Below are 12,895 nucleotides of genomic sequence, written 5' to 3' on the forward strand. Positions count from 1 at the left end.
GCTCACTGGGGCGCTCTGTCATGGCCCGCCCCAGTGGGGTCTCACCTCTAAGTAACCTCCATTCTGACCTCTATGCTTGTATACCTTTGCCTGCTCTTGGTCTCATAAATAGGACCAGATGGTATATGTTCTTCTGCACTGAGTTTCTTTCTCTCAACCGTATGTCTTTTGTTGTGGGCAATGGTTAGTAAGTTCTTGTTTATTCCATTGCGTAAATATAGTCTGCCCACCATGGTGTTCCTATCTGCTCATAGATACTGGTGGGGATACCAGTTTACTACAGTCTGGGGCCACTGGAGGTAGTGCGAGTAGCCATGAATAGTCCCGCCTGCGCAGTGGGGGTCGCAGCGCTCCTTCTGCTGGGTGTTTGCCCCAGAGTGGTATGGCAGGGCCACCGAGGAGACACTCGTTCACCCCTAGTGGGCACTGCCAAAGTGTTCCTGCTGACTAAGATCCCCCCTCGCGAGGTGTGTGAGGGCTCTAGCTCCACAGTACTTTTAAATAAAATATGATTCTATGAGGAATGCATAAAACACTGCAAAAAACAATCGCTTTCAAAAACCTTCAACACTTCAGAAGTATCTCTTGATATGATAATAATTACTATGTAAGTAACACGTCCCTCAGTCCATTGAGACTGCCCTTATAGGACCCCTGGTTGGCCCGATTTGGGTTAAGGTAAATTTGGGGATATAAAATAAGTGAACTCCTTTGTAATTTTTATCAGGGGCAAAATCGTCACTCATTTAAAAAGGACTTCTCTCCTTACGGTCAGAGTCATGAGATGTTATTCTAATACTCAATTGTGGATCTGATTTTTCCCTGGGAGCTGGCAGAACCACCTTATCCCAACCACATGATGTATGAATCTGGATGGCACAGGAATCTGCATTAATTCTATTAATGCAGTAATAATTAATTAATTAATTAATTAATAATAATTAATGCAGTAATGCAGTAAGCAACTGAGGAGAGAAGCGTCTCCCTCTCGACCCAGCAGGCTTGAACAAAGAACCTGCTTCGGGAACAGGGGCTGACTATGTGCACGTGACCTTGGAATCCGAGCATGGAGCATCTTCCGCTGAATATAACTCAGGAGAGAGTGGGATGTGAGCATCGACAAGCTGAGTTCCTATTCACACTTCGAGCTGCTGAAGACTTTCATACCAATTGCAGGCTTAGCAGATATCGTTGGTTATTACAGCACTCTCTGCATCCCATATTCCCTGCAGATCCCTTTACTATTCTTGGGCATGTGGGCTTCTGGGGCCTTCCTGAAGGAAGAGAAACTGTCAGGGAAAATGGTCTGCTCTGTGGATCCCGCTTCTAAGTTCATCTCGGCCAACCTTAGCATTAGGAGTGGGTCACCGCAGAAGGCTCCTGTGGGGGAAGACAAGCTCATCCAGCTAGCGAGCAGAGAGCAGAGAACAGCACATGGTAAGGAGCACGGGCCAAGCTAACCGTGCTTGCTTGTGGATGCTCCGGTTAGCATTCTGCCCTGGATTGAAAAGACAACAGAGTGAGTCTGGGCATCTCCCAATATGCCTGTATCTTGACTGGCATTATAGCCATCCAGGCTGCTGGCTCCATGTTTTCCACATCCTCCTGGAAATCCCCTCTACCTCCCTCCAGTGCTGAAACTTCTGTTCCTGTTACATCTTTCCCTTTCTCGGGGAAAGTCTGCATGGGAAATACGTTCTTGAGACTTTGGTGTCTGAAAATGTCTTGATTCTATCTTTGTGCCTTTTTTTTTTTTTTTTTTTTTTTTTTTTTTTTTTTTTTTTTGTAATTTGGCTGGGTATGGAACTATAGGTTAGGGAACATTTCCTTTCAGAATTTGGAATATGTTGCCCCATTTTCTTTTTGTTTCCAGGGATGCTATGGAGAAGTCTGCAACCATTCTAATTTCTGATACTTGTATGTGATTTTTCTTTCTCTAGAATCTAGTGGGCTCCTTATTTCCTCCAATTTTTGGAAAATTTCCAATCGTGTGCCTCAGTGTGGATTTATTTTCATTCACCGTGACCCAACATTTGATGTATTCTTTGAAGCTGGAACCATTTGTCTTTTTTTAATCTCTGGGAAATTTGGAGAAATACTTTCATTTGTGATTAACCCTGTTTTGTCTTGTTTTCTCTTCTCTCCCCACCTCCCACCTGCCCTCTCTCTCTGGAACTCCTATTATTTACAGGCTGGACTTCTTGGACTAGTCTTTTATTTTTCCTTTCTTTCCCATTTTTTAAAAAATCTCTTCAACTTTTTGCTTTATTTCCTGAGATATTATATTGAGTTTTTCATTTCTGCTGTTTTTAATTTCCAAGAATTTCGTTTTGGACTCAGAATGCTCCTTTTTGTTTCTCCCTGTTCTTTCTTCTCGGATGCAGTATCTTCTCCCTGTAAAGATATAATAAATACACACTTTAATTCTTCTCTCCTCCCATGTTCTCAGTTCTCTCCATTTGCTACTTTGTTTGTTGTTTTGGTGTTTATCTTCCACATAATTGGCTCTCCTCAGATGTTTGGTGGCACGGGGATATCCCATCATGGTTAAGAGTGTGGATCTGGTTATCTGCTTGGGAACCCTTAAGCTGATTTAAAACTCTAGGCAAATGGGGCGCCTGGGTGGCTCAGTGGATTAAGCCGCTGCCTTCGGGTGGCTCAGTGGATTAAGCCGCTGTCTTCGGCTCAGGGTCCTGGGATCGAGCCCTGCATCGGGCTCTCTGCTAGGCAGGGAGCCTGCTTCCTCCTCTCTCTCTGCCTGCCTCTCTGCCTACTTGTGATCTCTCTCTCTGTCAAATAAATAAATAAAATCTTTAAAAAATAAAATAAAATAAAACTCTAGGCAAGTGGGTGGAGCTTCGGACTTCGTGCCATGATGTAGGATTGTTGGAGAACCTCCTATGTCAAGTATTGCTAGGTTTGTCACTCTCGAATTACACAGAGTCCCCAAGTACTCTTAATGTTTAAAAGAGTGTTGACATATAAAAAGTGCTCAATATGCGTTACCCTTATTATTGTGGAAAGTATGTACCCCGAGAAGCAAATATATACATAACTCAAGTAATCGAAAGCTCGGAGAAGCTTATAAAGGTGTAATCATGCTCTAAAATTTGGGCACCAACTTTAAATGGTGGCTTCGGTGCTTACTGGTTGGTGGAGGAGGATGGAGAAAACAAAGGGAATGAGGATGCTGGGGGCCAACATGGGAGAAGATGGGAGGCAGCCGGCCGAGAAGGAGAAGGGGGCTAGAAGACATGCCAAGTTGCCAGGGTAGCTTCCAGAGAATGCTAGTGGTTTCCTCATTAAGCTTGTGTCTAAACAGTCTTCATTTTTATAGTTCTAGTGGATTGGGTTCTGGCACGCTTGGGGACAAATTTGTTAATTAGCTCCATGGCTCCTTGGGTGGCTGTCCATTTTATGGGTGATGGCACCAGAGGCCCAGCTCTGCCAGGGGAAAGAAGGAATATTCCATTCATTGGGCTATGGGTTATTAAGCCACTCTTTCTTCCTGTCACAGATTGTGAATAACACTGTGTTCTCTTCCAACCCCTTCGCTGCCTCCTCTTCTGTCCACAGCCAGAGGAGGACAGTGAGTCTAGCAAAGCCTCGTTGTTCTCAGTCTGGTGGGTGCTGGCTTGTGTGGCCCTCAGTAACGGGAAAAGGACCTTTTTCCTTCTTCCCACACCTGTCGATCCCCAACCACCTGGGAGTCCCCTCAAGAAAACTGACCTGCAGCTTCCGCAGCGCTGGGCCACTGGCCAGAGTGGCGGATTCCTCCGGGAGCTGGTGCAGCCCTTGGCAGATTAGCCCTGCAAGTCATTGATTTCAACTACTCAGCATCTTGTCTCGGCAATGCCTGTGCGTCTGCCTCTCTCGATTCAATTGTAATAACTTTATTGGCACAAAGAGATGGAGAAAGGTTTGCCAAAGTCAATAATCAAGTTTCTGTGACTGGGATGATATGTGCGTGTTTATTTATTTATTATTTAGAGGCTATTTCATCAAGATAAGAAGCATGGGCTACCATTGCGTATTCTCTTTGGATTGCTCTCCAGTAAGACAGTTCCTGCTGGGGAGTCAGATCTTTCCTCCCAGTGATGCAGTCTCATTATTTTCTCTTCTTGTTTTATTCTTGTTTGTTCCCATGTCTTTTTCGTGCAACTTCTTGAATGAAGAAAAAAGTGAGGTAAGCAAGTACTGAGCACCTACTATGTCCTAGGCAGGACCGGAGTATTCAAAAACAGGCCTATTTTTTGTTCTAAAGCAGGAAAAAAAAAAACTGAGGCAAGCCATAATGAAATGATTACATGAGGTTACCCATCCATCCAAGAGGATATGCTTTCTATAAATTAGAGAGGAAGGAAAGTTGAAGGGTTAAGTGTGCAGGTGTCCAGCTCTGCCCGACTAGATGTGATTTGGGCCAGACTACTCTGTGCCTGTTTCCTCACTTACAAAAAAAGGGAATGGTAACAGTAGCACCTGCCTCTTAGGGTTGTTATGAAAATCATGCAAGAATGAACATAGCACTTAGAAAAAGTCTGGCCCTTAGTAAGCACTACTAAATATTAGCTGTTGTTGTTGTCATTATTATTATTGTTGTTGTTAAGATAACTTACAGAGACCTTAACAGTTTTCTCATCCAAGCTCTTCCTCTTCATAGTGAGGACGTAGAAGGCCAGAGAGACTGATATGCCCAAAGCCATAATTTGGTCTCTCTCTTTTTTTGTTTAAGAATTTATTTATTTACTTGAGAGAGAGAGAGTGAGAGTGAGAGAGCATGAGAGGGGAGAGGGTCAGACGAAGAAGCAGACTCCCTGCTGAGCAGGGAGCCCAATGTGGGACCTGATCCCAGGACTCCAGGATCATGACCTGAGCTGAAGGTAGTCGCTTAACCAATTGAACCACCCAGGCGCCCATAATTTGGTCTCTTTAACTGCAGACAAGGATGCTAATTACCTCGACACCATGCTGCCCCCTTGGTCAAGGGTGTGAGTTTTGATTCTGGAAACTCAAGCAAAATTTTGACAAGGGATTCCTCTCTAGCCCACCATTCATTGGATAGCCTGGTCTGGCTGATCTGCCCTCTGCCCCAAACCTCCAGACATCAGCCAACATGTAGATGGGTGGGATACCGGAAAGCTCTCTTGGCATCAGTTTCCCCAACAACTGTTGTTGATACACGTGGCAGGGCCTTGGAAGTTTGTGAGGCAAGAAGCAAGCATGAATCGGGAGGCACTGTCTGCTCGGGGTCTTGTTTTGATGAGTGTGGGGCTGGGTTGTTGATAGCCATGGAAGAGACTAGGAACTGGGCCCTATCTCTTTCCCTGCTCCAAAACTGTAGAGTTCAAACATGGCGGTGGCAGGGGAGAGGGGGTATGCTGCGCTGTAATGTAGCCGAGAAGTCATGGAAACACAGAGAACCTGCCCTTCTGATAGTCCTAGAGCCCCTCAGGTATAGCCTGTTACCCAACCAACTTGAGCAGGTGGAGCTAAGAGGCAGGTGCATGGGCCCAGGGCATATCAGAGGAATACGGGCCCAGGCCCCCAGGGGCCAGCTGTACTGGCGGCAGCAAACTTACAGCTTTGGCACAGCTGATTTTTTTCTCTCTTTATCGTTTTATCACAGGTACATGTGGGTACAGTCCTGATGCTCTTCGTCACCCAGCAAAATCTCCTAATTTCCGCAATCAGCTGTCTGCACGTCCTGGGAGAGGCAAGAAGGGCTCTGTGCATCTGTCTGCATGCCCTCCGGGGACAGGAACCAGCTCTGTTTGCCTCCAACGGTCTGCCACTCTCTGTAACTCTTCGTTCATCGATCCCTGGGAAAACTCTGATGGGCATTTTGCCATTCAGCGGTGCAGGAGCGGCTGCCAAGGCAGTTGGGCATGGGAAGGAAGAATGTTATAAAAACAAGAGAGGAAGTTGGGCCTCTCACACTGAGAGAAAGGAAGGATGGGGAATTTACGGTGAAGAATGGGAGATGGGTGCCATGGTGAGAAAACCAGACTTGGCATTCCTGCCTGGAAGAGTGGGAGGGGCTTGGAGTGGGTCCACAGCAGGGGACCAAGGAAGGGCAGGGATGTGCCAGCGGTGATGGGTAATGAGGAGTCCGGGGTGGCTGCTACTGTAGTACAGGCAGAGGAGGGGCATCTAGAAGACTGTTCCAGTCTCCCTTTTTCAGGACTGGTATGTCCTGACTTCACCAGCAGGGAGTAGTGCTTGGCAGTGCCTTAGGGATGCTTCAGCTGATGTCTCTTTTCAAACCAGCTGCTGGAAAAGGGTACTGGGTTCAATCCGTGAGTTTGAAAATGACCGTTGCTTGTGGAGGAGAAATCCTTAAATCTCACGGAGTGCACTATTTTGAATTCAGTAACTCCAATTGGGAAGCGAGAGCCACCATGCTGTTTGGACTCATCAGCAATTAAGTTTTAAGCCAACATTTGTAAAGTGCTATTTAATGTAAAACAATCTTATACGTAATCCGCTTGGTTTTGAAAATAACTCCAGTAGTTCCATTTTGTAGGGGTCAAATTGAGGTCTTTAAAAAGATTCAAATAAGGCCACATAGCTAACAAAAGTCCATCAGACTTCCTGATTTTGCTCTTTTGTTTTGCTTATTTCCTCACACTACTTCCCCCCCCCATACAATCAGTGATATCATAAGGCTATAATTTGGAGTCCATGAATGAGCGACAGGGCATCAGTGAATCTATCCTAAAATTATTTGTAAAATTTGCATGAAAGTGACTGTGTGCACTTTTTTCTGTGGAGGGGTCCATAATTGGAGCAGATTTATAAATGTTTTCATGATAGCAAAACACGAAACAAAACATCATAAAAGGAAAAGCTGTTTGGCTCACACTTCTTATGCACCTAACACCTGTCTCCCGAGCACAACAGTATCACAACAAACCAAAATGAAATTGTTAACACAAGTGTAACAACTTCTAAAAGCCACGTGAAACAGATTAATTAAATCTTCAATTCTGTTGGAATTTTGGGCTCTGTGTAGGCAGAATGTAGCTGTCTTGTCCTAACTGCTTCCTGGGTCTTTGCTCCCATTCCCACCCAGCCTGGGGAAGGGAGACAGCACACAGGCAGGAGACAATGTTTCTGGCTCTCTTCAGGATGCCATCCTTCACAGACTCCTACAGACACTCTTGATTTCCCACTCAGAGTCCCACTTTGTTGTTTGCTTTCCAACACGTACATCCTCAGTGTGGCCATGGGCTCTCCTGAATTTGGCCCTATTCCCAGACCCAGCACATCAGTCTTGATAAACTGACGAATCATGGTAATTTTATTCCTCTTGCTAGGAACTGGCTTAAGAAAGAACATGTAACTTAATTCCGATTGATGAGATTGGAGGCTAACTCTTCTGCGGATGCTTCTGGGAAAGGTTTTTTAGCTTTTGAGAGAACTGAAAAGAATACAGCCATCTCCTTTCTACCTCTGAACGTGGCTGTGGACAAATATGGTCACTGGAGCTCTGGCAGCCATCTTGAGGCCACAAGGAAAAATGGCCGACATGGTAAAGACAGCTGAGCAGAAAGTACAGAAAAACTCCTGGTCCTTGACGAGGCTGTTGAGATACTGAATTGACCAACCAAGGAGCTGCCATCCGATGCTTGATGATATGTGAGATAGCAATTGACCTAATAGGTTAAGCCATTTTGAATTGAGTTTATGATCACTTGTTGGCAAAAGCATCCTAATTAATTTACGTTAGTCCCATGCTGTGCAACTACCTTCTATGAAATGTCTTAAAGTAAGATAATTCTCTAAGTTTTAAGGTTAGACTCACCTTGTAGAGAATAAAGAGCCAGGCTCTTTAAAGAATAAAGAGTCCCCGGATGAATGACCAAAATAGGAAGTGCTGGGTAAAGTCTCATGCTTTAATCTCTGTAACTCAAAATTCTGAATTTTAGAAGGGATCTTAGGGATAATTTAGATGACTGTTAAACTGACCAAGGGGCAACTACAATCATGCAGGGATACATTAGAAGCCTACAGATATCTGACTGAAATTCAGTTAGAATTTTGTTTTACAATTAAAAATTCCTCGATTAAAAAAATTCACAGTTAAATACTTCACACACCAAATGTTTATATACTGGAAAAACTGGCATCTTTAAATTGGGCTTCTAGCTGTACATGCTTCTTTGTATATAGTTCCTGCCATAAATATTTTATAAATGTTAGTTGATTCAGAATGTCGTGGCTCAGTACTGGTCCCTTCTGTATTATTATTGTTTGGGTTTTTTTTTTTTTTTTTTAATGCAGGCCTTCCCGTGTCATTTACATAAAATCGTACACATGAGTATCAACTATAGCATGCATGGGCCCTAAGAAATTAAATGCCAGGTGATATATACATTAGCCCAGCACCTTGTAAGATCACAGTACAGTAATTAGTCTTAAAATAGCTATTGGACAAAGGTTGCAGGGCAATGACTGCTGCACATTACAGTTTCAGCATCTATAGTACGATCCGAATGCTTCTCTTCCTTTTAAAGGCTGAATGAGTTTACCTTGGCAAGATGACGCTTCTGGGTTAATGCTAGGGAACTGATCAGCAAAGACATTGAACCTGAGAGGAGTATTCAATGTTTCAAGCAAAGTAGGCTTGTCTATTTTACACTTTTAGTAAATATCTGACAGAGAGAGGCAATGGAGCAGCTGGGACATCATTGGTGAGATGTCACCATTGCTAACGATGGTTGTCATCACGTGTCCAGCATTATTCTGGAGCCTCACCTGTATGGATGGGTGTAAGCCACCCTCAACCTTCTAAGGTAGGTATCATTAAATGTGCCCATTTTGCAAACAGAAGACACCAAAACAGAGGCACTCAGCCAGCGAGGGGTAGTCTTAGGATTTGAACTCACAAAGTGTACCTCCAGAATCTGGACTGTTTCTCACCACATTAGATGTTTCCTTGAGCAATGAAGATTTCCTTGGTTGAAGAAACTGTTCACCCACTCCCTCCCTCCCTCCACACTGAACATTCTCCACTTGAAGAAGGAGAGCGGGTCTCACAGGCTGGTATGGAATCAATGTTGAAAGGAAACTGTCATGCTCTTCTTTCAAACTTTCTGACCTGAATTTGCAGGGTGAACACCCTTGTACATTCACAACCTCTCATGTGTGTGCATTAGGACTCTCTGAATGGTACGCAGCTAAAACAGAACTATGTTGACTGACGAGGCTAAGGTAAGACTAGCAACTGCTTTGGGTTTCCCTTGTTTTCAAATTTTAGGTATTCGTTGAAACAACCTTTTTTTGTGACGTGGCAACTTCGTAAAATGAACTTACAAAGTACATGAAGGGTAATGGTCACATCTGTCAGACATGTCCCTCCTGTTTCGCCAGACTCTGCAGCTGGTTTAGAGCAAATATCAGAAAAGCACTTAGAAGCAAGGAGTAGAAACTCAGTGGTTTAAACAAAGAAGGGTTTGTGGTTCTTACAGAAGGAGACACCAGGAGGTAGATGGTAGATGGTGGTCTGGCTTCTCCACACGTCGGCTAACATCTCTGACATTCTCTTGGCCTTTCCCCACAGACCCAAGCAAGCTGATGTCAATGCAGCCAACACCATCACCCTCCAGACAGAAAAGGGAGCAAGGAAGGTACGTACCTCCTTTGCCCCTTCCATCAGGAAAGCAAAATGTTCACAGAAAACTCCTGCAGGTGTCTGTTGACATCTCACTTACTTCAAAACCGTCACCTGGTCACTTCCAAGGGAGGGTGGCCGAGAAAGTACTTCGCTTCCCTGGGCTTTAGAACCAAAGTGGATGAGAGAAAAGAGGTTAGAAATGGATGCCGAGTCAACCAGTCTACTGTGTCTGCTACAAAGGAAAACAAAGACTTTCTGGGTCACCTGGGGTACATGTTCTTTAGGGAACCAAGCAATATCGGCTTTGAAGGTTTAAAAAACAGGCCACCTGTGCACCCATTTAAGAACATTTGGTTAATTGCTTATTTTGCATGTAACACTGTGCTGGGTCCTGGGAAGTCTCAGAGGTCTCACGTTAGAGGTTCCCCCACCTGAAGAAAGAAGAGATGAGCTCGCTAACCAATTTTTCATTGTGCTAAGGAATCACGGGAAATTCTCAATCTCCATTTCTGTGTTACAAAAGGATTGGCTCTCTAAGGACACAGGAAACCTTAGAGCTCTCTGATTTTGTATAAATAATCATTTATTAAGATATTCTCTGTCCCTGCTACAATGTCACTGTGAGGGTTTGCTGTCAGCAACATGTAATGACCCACATTTCCCCAGCAGCTTAAGTCATCATTACATTAATTTGATGTGATGGAGTAACCAGAATGTGGCATGGGAATTGTATTTTAATGGGAAACAGCACTACAACCTTCAGAAGCAAGGACAGATGGCAAAAGCTTGGAAAAGACCCAGAAAAGTCAACATTAATAGGAAATAAGAATTTAGAACTTAGGGGAGCTTGGGTGGCTCAGTCGGTTAAGCATCTGTCTTCAGCTCAGATCATGATCCCAGGGTCCTCGGTCAAGCCCCGTGGCAGGCTCCCCACTCCAAGTGGAGTCTGCTTCTCCCCCTCCACCCTCCCCTACCCACTCCTGCTCTCTCTCTCTCTCTCTCTCAAATAAATAAATAAAATAAAAAGAATTTAGAACTTGGAGCTAGCATTAATAAATAATTTATAGACACTTTTCATCCTTCCAAGATTCTAACACTGTTTAGACTCCTTTTCAGGAGTAAGTGGCCTGCCTATTTCTGAAGGTGGCTGCTCTTCATTTAACTCCAGGTGCATACCCTGAGTGACCTAGTAGACACAGTCCTTCATACATTTAATAAATCTTTAATGAGCACCCTTTACGTTCCAAGTACTGTAGTGGGTCCTTGGTCTCTTATCTTGATACTTATGTCTACTGGAAGAGATGGCTACCTTGACTAAACACTGAAATTCATTGGGACAAGTTGCCCTAAAAAACGGCGAACCAGGTACAGAGAAAGTACTGTGAGATCCAGGTCAATCCTGCCTGTTGCAGGTATGGGACATGGAGGGCATTAAATGGCAGAGGAATGGGAAGAATCTTCACAAGCAGAGGAAAAGCAACTTTTGCGTAGTAGGACAAGTGCAAAGGCATGGAAATATGTTTGGAAAATATCTTCTAGATTACAGGGTATATAGGGGAGAAGGTTGGGTAAAGGACTCAAGGGAGTCCAGCTTGTTTTGAAAGTGTTTTGGGTTGCCTTACATACAGAAGCATAGGCTAGCCAATTAAGGCAAAACTGTGCTGGCTATTGGTTTTCCTTGGTTTTTCTTTGCAACCAGCTTTCATTTCTACCATCTGTGTCCTTTATTACAGGGGCCAGAAGCCTGAGAACTAGTGATCTCATGCTCCTCTCTGTCCGGGGGCTCTGGACACAACTATTCAGCCAGTGAGACACACTTGCTTAAGATTTGGAGTTGGAAGGGCCTGGGAAGCACACCATGTTGGTCTGCTTCTGGCAGCGGCTTATGGGTACTTGGGCTTTGGCTGAAACAAGGAGTTAACAAAATCCTCAAGGCACCCTGCAGCTATCCTCTTCACTGCTGTAGGACAGCTGTGATCATCAGTGGAGGTTTTCTGCAGTTTCCTGACCCTGCTGGAAACAACTTCTTAACTGTAGGACCACAGCCGCAGTGGTGAACCAAAAAGCTAGCAACTTCTTCTGACTTCCACTAAAATCCCATTTTCCTAACAGTCTTGGAGGCACCTAATCCCCTCTGTGAAATCTCTCTGCTTGCAACATGAAGAGCCATTTCTCTTTTCCTCCCTGAACCTTCCCTGCTACAGTATCAATATACAGGAAGGTTAGGGACCAAATGACCCCTAACTGCAGCCCGTGTTAACTGTCTCCATAGAAAATCTAGAGTTACATTTTAGAACTAGAAAGAAAGTTCATCACAGTTGCTAGATGCTAAGACTGTGATATTAAAAAAAAAAAAAACAACTATTGCACAAGTCACAAACCCGGATGTTATCCTTGATTCCCCATCACCTCTCACATCCAATCACCAAGTCCTGCTGCTTAGACCTACTTGACCTTGCACAAAAGTGTCAACCCAGGCTCCCACCCTAATCAGACCACCAACACGTCTCCCCTACATTACTAACTTAACCCATCTGGGCTGCTATTGAGAAAATACCACAGACTAGGTGGTTGATAAACGACCCAAATGTTTCCTCACAGTTCTGGAGGCCGGGGAGTCGTAGATCAAGGTGCTGACAGATTGAATGTCTGATGAGAGCCTGCTTCATGGTTCAGAGGTAGATGCCTTTTCACAGCGTCCTGACATGGTAGAAGGGACCAGAGAGCTCTCTGGCCTATTTTATAAGGGCACTAATCTTATCACGAGGCCTCCACCCTCATGACATAATCACTTCCCACAGGTCCCACCTCCAAACACCATCACACTGGGGGTTGGGTTTCAACATATGAATTTGGCTAGGGGAGGCGGGGGAACGACACAAACGTTCAGTCCATAGGAGCTGCCCTAACATCCTAACAGGTCTTCTGGATGTCGTTTTACCTTCCTGCATTCTTCACTGCACAGCTGGAATGGTCTTCCTGAAACACGAACTCAACCCAAACATTCTCCTGCTTCGAAGGCTCCTCATCATTCTGGGGGTTAATCCCAAACTCTTCAATAGGTTTACAAAGTCCTTCACAACCTGCCCTCTGTCTCCCTCTCTAGTTTTACTCTCTCTACACCACACTCCTCTTTTGAGAGCTCTAGCCTGACTGTAATTCTGTCATAGTCTCAAATAGCCCTTTGCATAAAGTTACCTCTCAAAGCCTTATCCTTCTCCTCAGCCCCTCCCCCTCCTCAGTTCCTAATTGAGCTTCAGGCTGAGGATTGGACCTCAC

The 12,895-nt window shown here is 44.6% G+C and overlaps 1 long non-coding RNA gene across 4 annotated transcripts; it reads right to left on the reverse strand.

The window, feature by feature from the left end:
• Positions 1 to 2,266: 2,266 nt before the first annotated feature.
• On the reverse strand, positions 2,267 to 12,334 carry LOC123947165. Of its 4 annotated transcripts, XR_006819925.1 has the most exons (5): positions 12,216 to 12,334; positions 9,638 to 9,777; positions 5,580 to 5,867; positions 3,730 to 3,809; positions 2,267 to 2,394 (listed from the first exon to the last, which is right to left on the reverse strand). It is a non-coding gene; the product is annotated as an uncharacterized LOC123947165 (long non-coding RNA). The 4 variants fall into 4 exon arrangements; XR_006819773.1 differs by lacking the exon at positions 3,730 to 3,809; XR_006819888.1 differs by lacking the exons at positions 2,267 to 2,394; positions 3,730 to 3,809 and adding an exon at positions 3,919 to 4,164.
• Positions 12,335 to 12,895: the final 561 nt, after the last annotated feature.

This window comes from Meles meles, chromosome 1 (assembly GCF_922984935.1).
Source record: "Meles meles chromosome 1, mMelMel3.1 paternal haplotype, whole genome shotgun sequence".
In the NCBI taxonomy this organism is placed as follows: domain Eukaryota; kingdom Metazoa; phylum Chordata; class Mammalia; order Carnivora; family Mustelidae; genus Meles; species Meles meles.